This window comes from Mesoplodon bidens, assembly GCF_964165515.1.
Source record: "Mesoplodon bidens genome assembly, chromosome: 6".
NCBI lineage: Eukaryota > Metazoa > Chordata > Mammalia > Artiodactyla > Ziphiidae > Mesoplodon > Mesoplodon bidens.
Genome location: NC_138162.1, coordinates 68600375 through 68612634, shown reverse-complemented (window position 1 = coordinate 68612634; position 12260 = coordinate 68600375). Strand labels below are relative to the sequence as shown.

At 37.8% G+C, this 12260-nt stretch overlaps 1 protein-coding gene across 3 annotated transcripts in view; it reads right to left on the bottom strand.

The window, feature by feature from the left end:
* The window catches only part of PTPRD (protein tyrosine phosphatase receptor type D), a 2148730-nt gene that overhangs the window by 1336641 nt on the left and 799829 nt on the right, over positions 1-12260 (bottom strand). For all 3 annotated transcript variants that reach the window (XM_081238160.1, XM_081238163.1, XM_081238162.1), the window contains one exon: positions 1640-1678. The gene's annotated coding sequence lies outside the window, so the exon portion shown is untranslated. The remainder of the gene's footprint in view (positions 1-1639; positions 1679-12260) is intronic.

Here is a 12260-nt window from a genome sequence, read left to right as displayed (position 1 = left end):
CTGCTTCTGAATAAGTGTGGCAGAACTCAATTATCATGTATATAACAGATCAGGGGAAAAAATCCTTATAGGCAATATGGCAAGATATAGAAGTATGAGGATAAGTGCTGTTTTCGATCAATCATCTGTCTGTTTTATGAAATGGATTAGAAATGAGATAAATTAGAAGAAGAATACCCAGAAGACAACTGTGATGATGAGAACTGCAAGAACACACTGTCAGCTTAAATGAATTAGGCAGGTAGAGTTCAGAGAAAAAGGATAATTACAGGAGGCATGTCCAGATCCCACATACGCAACTAAGAGAAGGTTTAGGATGGGGAAAAATCCAGGAAACACTGAGATTATGAAGTCCTGTATCCCAATTTTCATCATAATAAATCAAATGCTTAAGCAAAGCTCTCTATTTGCAGAAAGTGCTAAAGGGATAGGAGGTTAACCCTCATCCTCATGAGAATGTATAGTGTCAACTTTGTTACTGTTTGGCAGAAGGTATAGACTGGATATGGCATGAAGTAGCACAGAAAAGTCATGGTAAGATGACCAGAAGATACTAGTTTGGAAACCCTGAGAAGAATTTGGGAGCAACAGGTCATACAGAACAACAAAGACACGTGGAACTCTCACCACCCTACCATTCACCCTCCCATACCTAGCAATATCCAATTATTAGTAAAGAATGATGTATAAGACTGTACTTCTGCAATGCATCTAGCTGAAATTTCATAGTACTGTTTGCTGGGTATTATAGAAAGGGTGACTCTAGGAATCAGGAAAGTTGTTGACTCCCATATTACACAAGAATAAGAATGCAAACCAGAGTATTATTGAGAAAAACTAAATAAGATAAAATATGTTTTATAATCTTGCATATATTCAGAACATAGTAGGAAACCAATACATGAATTTGATTGTGAGCAACATTTCTATAATATTAGGAGGGGGAAAAAAAAGAGACTGGGTGGAGTTTAAGATGAATATATAAGCTGATGTTTGGGAAAATACAACTTATAGAAAAACTTCTACCTCAACCAGTCATCTTTTTAATTAAACAATCTCTCTTCCCCATGCCTATAATATATGTACCAGGCAAATACCATACAAATTTTAAGAGTTTTAATGTTGAAAAATGCAGTGCCTTCAGTGTATTTCTAGTTCTATATATGTAAACTATAATATCGACATTGTAGAAATGAAAATCTTTTTAAAAATTCAGCTATCGTACTCAGCTCCTCTGTGATTTTTATTTTGCTGTTGCATTTGATCTATTTTAAAAGAAAAATTTTCAAATTGATACTCTCTGCATCTCAGCTGAATAATTATTTTTCCTATCTCAGACTATTTCAGTGGTGATTTTTGTTTCCTTAAGAAACAAATGCTACCCCTCCTTGGAATATTCTCCTGACCCATGAAGTTGAATCTTCAAGAAGTATCTGGACTAAACAGATCATCCCATATGGGTTAAGATGTAACTGACCTTCTACTATTGGCTTTAGGAGATTCAACCTCAGGGGATGGAAATGAGGGGAGAAATAAGAAAAAGGATTAAGCCTGAGATAAAAAGAAAGATAACCTCCCCAAATTTGTGGCAAAAGAAATGAAAATATTGACAACACTATAGAAAAAAAAAGTGTCTTACCAGAATTTTGAAGTCACTGGATGATCCAGGAGTCCAAGCCTAATTAGAAAAATAGAAAAAAAGTTACTTTAGTTTTCTTGTTTTAAAAATAGATACACAATTTTTTATAATTCTATAACATTATTACATTTATAAATATTGTAGACTGATGAAAATACCTTAGGAAACCATTTTTCTAGGTGAAAATATGTTTTTCACTTAAATTGTAGTGTTTATTTAATCTTATATTGTGCCATTAAATAAACAAAGACAAAGAAAATACAGTCTAGATCTTGTAAATATGTTTCCAACTATTCAGGTGACCATAATTATTCATTTTAATTCTTTACATTCTCAAAAGAAGGTAGACTATTACTAAATATACTTGAAATCTCCAAATACTTATTACATGCATTTATTTTTCTTATGAGCTAGGCAGACCAAAGCTTCATTTTTAAAAACGTTTTACCATTTTTCTGCCTTTGTTGGTATCAGACAGTCATTAGTTTGACTTTGATTCATTTTTGAAAAGTAAATCCATGTAAGATATTATAATGACAAAAATAAAAGGGTTTTCATTTCCAAATTATATTAAAATGCAACCTCTATGTTTTTAAGGTGTTTGAAGTTCAAATGAAAGGCAGTATCTGAACAGCACAAATTCCCAAAAGAAGACCTAGCACCTGCTGTGGGATGCAAAGGTTTTATAAATGTTGTCTTCTGTAAAGGCAATGGCAAACACTGTGAGGCCTTTTGTAAATATGCCTGACTGCCTCTGTGTTTGAGCAGAAATATTGAACTTCTAACCATTATTCTATAAAATAAAGGAGATTATTTTTTAAACATATGATTATCACCTTTTCCTTTCACCTTGGGAATTAAGTTTGAAATTATATATTGTACAAGTATTGAAAAAACTATCTTTCTGGGGACGAGGGGAAGATGGCGGAACAGTAAGATGCGGAGATCACCTTCCTCCCCACAGATACACCAGAAATACAGCTACACGTGGAAAAACTCCTACAGAACACCCACTGAACGCTGGCAGAACACCTCAGACCTCCCAAAAGGCAAGAAAGTCCCCACGTACCTGGGTAGGACAAAAGAAAAAAGAATAAAAAGAGACAAAAGGATAGGGACGGGACCTGCACCAGTGGGAGGGAGCTGTGAAGAAGGAATGGTTTCCACACACTAGGAAGCCCCTTTGCGGGCGGAGACTGTGGGTGGCGGAGTGGGGAAGCTTCGGAGCTGCGGAGGAGAGCACAGCAACAGGGGTGCGGAGGGCAAAACGGAGACATTCCCACACAGAGAGTCGCTGCTGACCAGCACTCACCAGCCTGAGAGGCTTGTCTGCTAGGCCGCCGGGACGGGCGGGGCTGGGAGCTGAGGCTCGGGCTTCGGTCGGAGCGCAGGGAGAGGACTGGGGTTGGCGGCGTGAACACAGCCTGCAGGGGGTTAGTGCGCCACGGCTAGCCGGGAGGGAGTCCGGGAGAAACTCTGAACCTGCCTAAGAGGCAAGAGACTTTTTCTTCCCGCTTTGTTTTCTGGTGTGCGAGGAGAGGGGATTAAGAGCGCTGCTTAAAGGAGCGCCAGAGACGGGCACGAGCCTCGGCTAAAAGCGCGGACCCCAGAGAAGGGCATGAGACGCTAAGGCTGCTGCTGCCGCCACCAAGAAACCTGTGTGCAAGCACACGTCACCATCCACACCCACCTTCCAGGGAGCCTGTGCAGCCCGCCACTGCCAGGGTCCCGGGATCCAGGGACAACTTCCCCAGGAGAACGCACGGCGCGCCTCAGGCTCGTGCAACGTCACGCCGGCCTCTGCCGCCGCAGGCTCGCCCCGCACGCCGTACCCCTCCCTCCCCTGCGCCAGAGTGAGCCAGAGCCCCCGAAGCAGCTGCTCCTTTAACCCCGTCCTGTCTGAGTGAACAACAGACACCTGAGGGTGAACTACATGCAGAGGCAGGGCCAAATCCAAAACTGAGCCCCAGGAGCTGTGAGAACAAAGAAGAGAAAGGGAAATCTCTCCCAGCAGCCTCAGAAGCAGCAGATTAAAGCTCCACAATAACTTGATGTACCCTTTATCTGTGGAATACCTGAATAGACAACGAATCATCCCAAATTGAGGAGGTGGACTTTGAGAGCAAGATTTATGATTTTTCCCCCTTCTCCTCTTTTTGTGAGTGTGTATGTGTATGCTTCTGTGTGAGATTTTGTTTGTATAGCATTGCTTCAACCATTTGTCCTAGGGTTCTATCCGTCCGTTTTTGTTTTTTTTTTATTAATAATTATATTCTTATTTTAATAACTATTTTATTTTATCTTACTTTATTTTATTTTGTTTTGATCTTCTTTCTTTCCTTCCTTCCCTCCTTCCTTCCTCCCTGCCTTTCTTTCTTTCCTTCTTTCTTTCTTTCTTTCCTTCCTTCTTTCTTTCTACTTTTTCTGCCTTTTATTCTGAGCCATGTGGATGAAAAGCTGTTGGTGCTGCAGCCAGGAGTCAGTGCTGTGCCTCCGAGGGGGGAGAGCCAACTTCGGGACACTGGTCCACAAGAGACCTCCCAGCTCCAACATAATATCAAACAGCGAAAATCTCCCAGAGATCTCCATCTCAACACCAACACCCAGCTTCACTCAATGACCAGCAAGCTACAGTCTGGACACCCTATGCCAAACAACTAGCAAGACAGGAACACAACCCCACCCATTAGCAGAAAGGCTGCCTAAAATCATAATAAGTCCACAGACACCCCAAAACACACCACCAGACGTGAACCTGCCCACCAGAAAGACAAGATCCAGCCTCATCCACCAGAACACAGGCACTAGTCCCCTCCACCAGGAAGCCTACACAACCCACTGAACCAACCTTAGCCACTGGGGACAGACACCAAAAACAACGGGAACTACAAACCTGCAGTCTGCAAAAAGGAGACCCCAAACACAGTAAGATAAGCAAAATGAGAAGACAGAAAAACACACAGCAGATGAAGGAGCAAGATAAAAACCCACCAGACTTAACAAATAAAGAGGAAATAGGCAGTCTACCTGAAAAAAAAATTCAGAATAATGATAGTAAAGATGATCCAAAATCTTGGAAATAGACTAGACAAAATGCAAGAAACATTTAACAAGGACACAGAAGAACTAAAGAGGAAACAAGCAATGATGAACAACACAATAAATGAAATTAAAAATGCTCTAGATGGGATCAATAGCAGAATAACTTAGTCAGAAGAACGGATAAGTGACCTGGAAGATAAAATAGTGGAAATAACTACTGCAGAGCAGAAGAAAGAAAAAAGAATGAAAAGAACTGAGGACAGTCTCAGAGACCTCTGGGACAACATTAAACACACCAACATTCGAATTATAGGGGTCCCAGAAGAAGAAGAGAAAAAGAAAGGGACTGAGAAAATATTTGAAGAGATTATCATTGAAACCTTCCCTAATATGGGAAAGGAAATAGATAATCAAGTCCAGGAAGGACAGAGAGTCCCACACAGGATAAATCCAAGGAGAAACACACCAAGACACACATTAATCAAACTAACGAAAATTAAATACAAAGAAAACATATTAAAAGCAGCAAGGGAAAAACAACAAATAACACACAAGGGAATCCCCATAAGTTTAACAGCTGATCTTTCAGCAGAAACTCTGCAAGCCAGAAGGGAGTGGCAGGACATTTAAAGTGATGAAGGAGAAAAACCTACAACGAATATTACTCTACCCACCAAGGATCTCATTCAGATTTGATGGAGAAATTAAAACCTTTACAGACAAGCAAAAGTTGAGAGAGTTCAGCACCACCAAACCAGCTTTACAACAAATGCTAAAGGAACTTCTCTAGGCAAGAAACACAACAGAAGGAAAAGACCTACAATAACGAACCCAAAACAATTAAGGAAATGGGAATAGGAACATACATATCAATAATTACCTTAAATGTAAATGGACTAAATGCTCCCACCAAAAGACACAGATTGGCTGAATGGATACAAAAACAAGACCCATATATATGCTGTCTACAAGAGACCCACTTCAGACCTAGAGACACATACAGACTGAAAGTAATGGGATGGAAAAAGATATCCCACGGAAATGGAAACCAAAAGAAAGCTGGAGTAGCAATTCTCATATCAGACAAAATAGACTTTAAAGTAAAGACTATTAGAAGAGACAAAGAAGGGCACTACATAATGATCAAGGGATCGATCCAAGAAGAAGATATAACAATTGTAAATATTTATGCACCCAACATAGGAGCACCTCAATACATAAGGCAAATACTAACAGCCATCAAAGGGGAAATCTACAGTAACACATTCATAGTAGGGGACTTCAACACCCCACTTTCACTAATGGACAGATCTTCCAAAATGAAAATAAATAAGGAAACACAAGCTTTAAATGATACATTAAACAAGACAGACTTAAATGATATTTATAGGACATTCCATCCAAAAACAACAGAATACACATTTTTCTCAAGTGCTCATGGAACATTCTCCAGGATAGATCTTACCTTGGGTCACAAATCAAGCCTTGGTTAATTTAAGAAAATTGAAATTTTATCAAGTATCTTTTCTGACCACAATGCTATGAGACTAGATATCAATTACAGGAAAAGATCTGTAAAAAATACAAACACATGGAGGCTAAACAATACACAACTTAATAAAAAAGTGATCATGGAAGAAATCAAAGAGGAAATCAAAAAATACCTAGAAACAAATGACAATGGAGACACGACGACCCAAAACCTATGGGATTCAGCAAAAGCAGTTGTAAGAGGGAACTTTATAGCTATACAATCCTACCTTAAGAAACAGGAAACATCACCAATAAACAACCTATCCTTGCACCTAAAGCAATTAGAGAAAGAAGAATAAAAAAAACCCCAAAGTTAGTGGAAGGAATGAAATCATAAAGATCAGAAATAAATGAAAAAGAAATGAAGGAAACGATGGCAAAGATCAATAAAACTAAAAGCTGGTTCTTTCAGAAGAGAAACAAGATTGATAAACCATTAGCCAGGCTCATCAAGAAAAAAAGGGAGAAGACTCAAATCAACAGAATTAGAAATGAAAAAGGAGAAGTAACAACTGACACTGCATAAATACAAAAGATCATGAGAGATTACTACAAGCAACTCTATGCCAATAAAATGGACAACCTGGAAGAAATGGACAAAGTCTTAGAAATGCACAACCTGCCAAGACTGAATCAGGAAGAAATAGAAAATATGAACAGACCAATCACAAGCACTGAAATTGAAAGTGTGATTAAAAATCTTCCAACAAACAAAAGCCCAGGACCAGATGGATTCACAGGTGAATTCTATCAAACATTTATAGAAGAGCTAACACCTATCCTTCTGAAACTCTTCCAAAATATAGCAGAGGCAGGAAAACTCCCAAACTCATTCTACGAGGCCACCATCACCCTGATACCAAAACCAGACAAGGATGTCACAAAGAAAGAAAACTACAGGCCAATATCACTGATGAACATAGATGCAAAAATCCTCAACAAAATACTAGCAAACAGAATGCAACAGCAAATTAAAAGGATCATACACCATGATCAAGTGGGGTTTATTCCGGAAATGCAAGGATTCTTCAATATACGCAAATCAATCAACGTGATACACCATATTAACAAATTGAAGGAGAAAAACCATATGATGATCTCAATAGATGAAGAGAAAGCTTTCAACAAAATTCAACACCCATTTGTGATAAAAACCCTGCAGAAAGTAGGCCTAGAGAAAACTTTCCTCAACATAATAAAGGCCATATATGACAAACACACAGCCAACATCATCCTCAATGGTGAAAAACTGAAACCATTTCTACTAAGATCAGGAAGAAGACAAGGTTGCCCACTCTCACCACTCTTATTCAACATAGTTTTGGAAGTTTTAGCCACAGCAATCAGAGAAGAAAAGGAAATAGAAGGAAGCCAAATCGGAAAAGAAGAAGTAAAGCTGTCACTGTTTGCAGATGACATGATACTCTACATAGAGAATCCCAAAGATGCTACCAGAAAACTACTAGAGCTAATCAATGAATTTGGTAAAGTAGCAGGATACAAAATTAATGCACAGAAATCTCTGGCATTCCTATATACTAATGATGAAAAATCTGAAAATAAAATCAAGAAAACACTCCCATTTACCACTGCAACAAAAAGAATAAAATATCTAGGAATAAACCTACCTAAGGAGACAAAAGACCTGTATGCAGAAAATGATAAGACAGTGATGAAAGAAATTAAAGATGATACAAATAGATGGAGAGATATACCATGTTCTTGGATTGGAAGAATCAACATTGTGAAAATGACTCTACTACCCAAAGCAATCTACAGATTCAATGTAATCACTATCAAACTACCACTGGCATTTTTCACAGAACTAGAATGAAAAATTTCACAATTTGTATGGAAACACAAAAGACCCCGAATAGCCAAAGCAATCTTGAGAACGAAAAATGGAGCTGGAGGAATCAGTCTCCCTGACTTCAGACTATACTACAAAGCTCTATTAACCAAGACAGTATGGTACTGGCACAAAAACAAAAAGACAGATCAGTGGAACAGGATAGAAAGCCCAGACATAAACCCACGCACATATGGTCAACTTATCTTTGATAAAGGAGGCAGGAATGTACAGTGGAGAAAGGACAGCCTCTTCAATAAGTGGTGCTGGGAAAACTGGACAGGTACATGTAAAAGTATGAGATTAGATCACTCCCTAACACCATACACAAAAATAAGCTCAAAATGGATAAAAGACCTAAATGTAAGGCCAGACACTATCAAACTCTTAGAGGAAAACATAGGCAGAACACCCTGTGACATAAATCACAGCAAGATCCTTTTTGACCCACCTCCTAGAGAAATGGAAATAAAAACAAAAATAAACAAATGGGACCTAATGAAACTTCAAAGCTTTTGCACAGCAAAGGAAACCATAAACAAGACCAAAAGACAACCCTCAGAATGGGGGAAAATATTTGCAAATGAAGCAACTGACAAAGGATTAATCTCCAAAATTTATAGGCAGCTCAGGCAGCTCAATAACAAAGAAACAAACAATCCAATCCAAAAATGGGCAGAAGACCTAAATAGACATTTCTCCAAAGAAGATACACAGACTGCCAACAAACACATGAAAGAATGCTCAACATCATTAATCATTAGAGAAATGCAAATCAAAACTACAATGAGATATCATCTCACACCAGTCAGAATGGCCATCATCAAAAAGTCTAGAAACAATAAATTCTGGAGAGGGTGTGGAGAAAATAGAATACTCTTGCACTGCTGGTGGGAATGTGAATTGGTACAGCCACTATGGAGAACAGTATGGAGGTTCCTTAAAAAACTACAAATAGAACTACCATATGACCCAGCAATCCCACTACTGGGCATATACCCTGAGAAAACCATAATTCAAAAAGAGTCATGGACCAAAATTTTCATTGCAGCCCTATTTACAATAGCCACGACATGGAAACAACCTAAGTGTCCATCATCGGATGAATGGATAAAGAAGATGTAGCACATATATACAATAGAATATTACTCAGCCATCGAAAGAAAGGAAATTGAGCTATTTGTAATGAGGTGGATGGACCTAGAGTCTGTCATACAGAGTGAAGTAAGTCAGAAAGGGAAAGACAAATACCATATGCTAACACATATATATGGAGTTTATGAAAAAAAATGTGATGAAGAGCCTAGGGGTAAGACAGGAATAAAGACACAGACCTACTAGAGTATGGACTTGAGGATATGGAGAGGGTGAAGGGTAAGCTGTGACAAAGCGAGAGAGTGGCATGGACATATATACACTACCAAACGTAAAATAGATAGCTAGTGGGAAGCAGCCGCATAGCACAGGGAGATCAGCTCGGTGCTGTGTGACCACCTAGAGGGGTGGGATTGGGAGTGTAGGAGGGAGGGAGACGCAAGAGGGAAGAGATATGGGAACATATGTATATGTATAACGGATTCACTTTTTTATAAAGCATAAACTAACACACCATTGTAAAGCAATTATACTCCAATAAAGATGTAAAAAAAAACTATCTTTCTAAAAAACAGAATGAAGAATAACAATAAATCTGAAATTTTGACACTATGTGTATACAGTTTTCTGTGTCTATAAATATGTCTGTGTCTTATTGCCACAGCATTCAAATTAGTTTATCTGGCCAGAATTACATACATAATGCTGGACCACTCATTGGTAACAAATTGGCCAGAACGAATCAATTAAAATTCTTTCTCTAGGGCTTAGAATCATTTGAGAAGACCAGTGGTTCACTTGAGAGGACCAAGCAGTGGATTTTGTTGTATTATGAGAGAGCCTGGCTTCAAAGATACAAAGCCTCTGTCTCTGGATTTTAGTTCTTCTCATAAGAGCCATAGAAAATGTTTGGTATTTTTCTTTCCTTTTCACATTTTAGGCTATTTCTTTATTGTGAGTTATAAATCACACAAGAAACTTGTAAAATTACAAATGTATATAGCTCAATAAATTATCACAAAATGAATGCTCATGTAATCAACACTCAGATCAAGAACGAGAACACCACTAACACACAGAGGCCCACAACTTGGTCTGTCAATATGTGTGTGTTTGTGTGTATGTGTGTGTGTGTGTATACACACATGTATATACACAACATACATACACAAACTATATATATGAATGACATATACACACACAGTATAAACACATATACACATACATAAATACATATAGTTTAAACTCACTTGATTACTTCTTGTGGGTTATGCTATAGCACAGGTTCGAATAAAATGCAAACCAGTTGAGGCAACACAGATGCATACGCCATAACTGTGGAAATGCAGTACTAATGTCATGTATTCATCAGAATTTTGCATGGCATATTGACTATGTGTTGCATGTCATTGAACATATTGTGTATTGTAATCATGATAAACGATTATATAAAAACTATATGTATGTATTTGTCTGTTTCCAGATTTTTTGTTCATCCTATAGTTTTGCCTTAGTTTTGAACTTTATATAATTGAAATCATACACTGTATTTTCATCTATATTTAGTTTCTTTCCCTTAACATGTACATGTGATTCATTCATCTTGTTGCTTGTAACTATAATTATTTTTCATTACTCTGTAGAATTCCATTGGATAAATATTATGTGATTTATATATTGACAGATATGGATTGTTTCTACTTTCTAGTTATCATGAATAATTCTATTATAAGCATCCGTTTATACATGCACACGTATTTTTCTTGGCTATTTCCTAGAAGTAATTTACTAGAGTACATATGTTCTATTTTAGCATACACTGCTGAATAGTGTATCAAAAGTTGCCATTGTTGCACAAATTCACCAGAATATATTTTTATTCTGCTTAGCTTTAGCCATCAGTTTACTGCATAGTATAATTATACTTTTTTTTTTTTTTTTTTTTAGTACGCGGGCCTCTCACTGTTGTGGCCTCTCCCGTTGAGGAGCACAGGCTCCGGACACACAGGCTCAGTGGCCATGGTTCACGGGCCTAGCCGCTCCACGGCATGGGGGATCTTCCCAGACTGGGGCACGAACCCATGTCCCCTGCATCAGCAGGTGGACTCTCAACCACTGGGCCACTAGGGAAGCCCAATTATACTTTTAATTGACATTTCTTTATTAATGTGTTTTAGTGCATTTTCATATATTTGTCATATATATATACATAATTCGTACAAATATATATTTTTTTCATTTAAGGAGATACTTTTCAATTTTCTTGTCCATTTAATGTGGGTTGTCTTCTCCTTATTAATTTGTAGAAGTGCTTTATATATTCTAGATATGAGTCCTTTGCTGGTTATATTTGGTGAAATATATTTCCCACTCCACAGCTCACCCTTTTACTCACTTATTGTGCCTCTTGTTGCAACTTCATTCTTAGTTTTATAGCAGTCAAATTTAACCATCTCTGTCTTTCTTTTTGTGCCCCATGTATTATACGAAGTGATCATATATACATATTCTTCTCTATCTTCTTCTGAAAGTTTGCTATTGTATGATTCTTCTGCCTCTTACATCTAATCCAAAAACCTACCTGAAATTAATGTTTTGCTCTGTGTGATTTGTGGTAAAATGTTATTATTTTCCAAATTGACCCAATAACATTTATTGAAAATACCTTGCTTTTGCCACTGCTGTGAAATGCTAGTTTTGTCATAAATTAAGTGTCTATAGACACTTGGGTGTTTCTAGATGTCAACGTATCCCATTTAACTATTTGTCTATATCACACGTGTCTATATCATATCTTACCACAACTTGATGTGGATAGAAGAGCAGGACCCTCTACCTTTTCCTTAAGAGTTTATTGAATATTTAAAAAATATAGTCCACATAACATAAAATTCACTGTTTCAAAGTGGACAATTTAATGGTTTGTATTACATTCACAATGTTGTGTAAGCATCACCATTAATTCCAGAACATTTCCAAAATCTGAAAAGGAAACCCTATACCTATTAGTGATCAATCCCATTTCTCCCTTATCCACTTCCCCTAGCAACCTCTAATCTGCCACTCTGGATGTGCCTATTCTGGACAATTCATACAAATTAA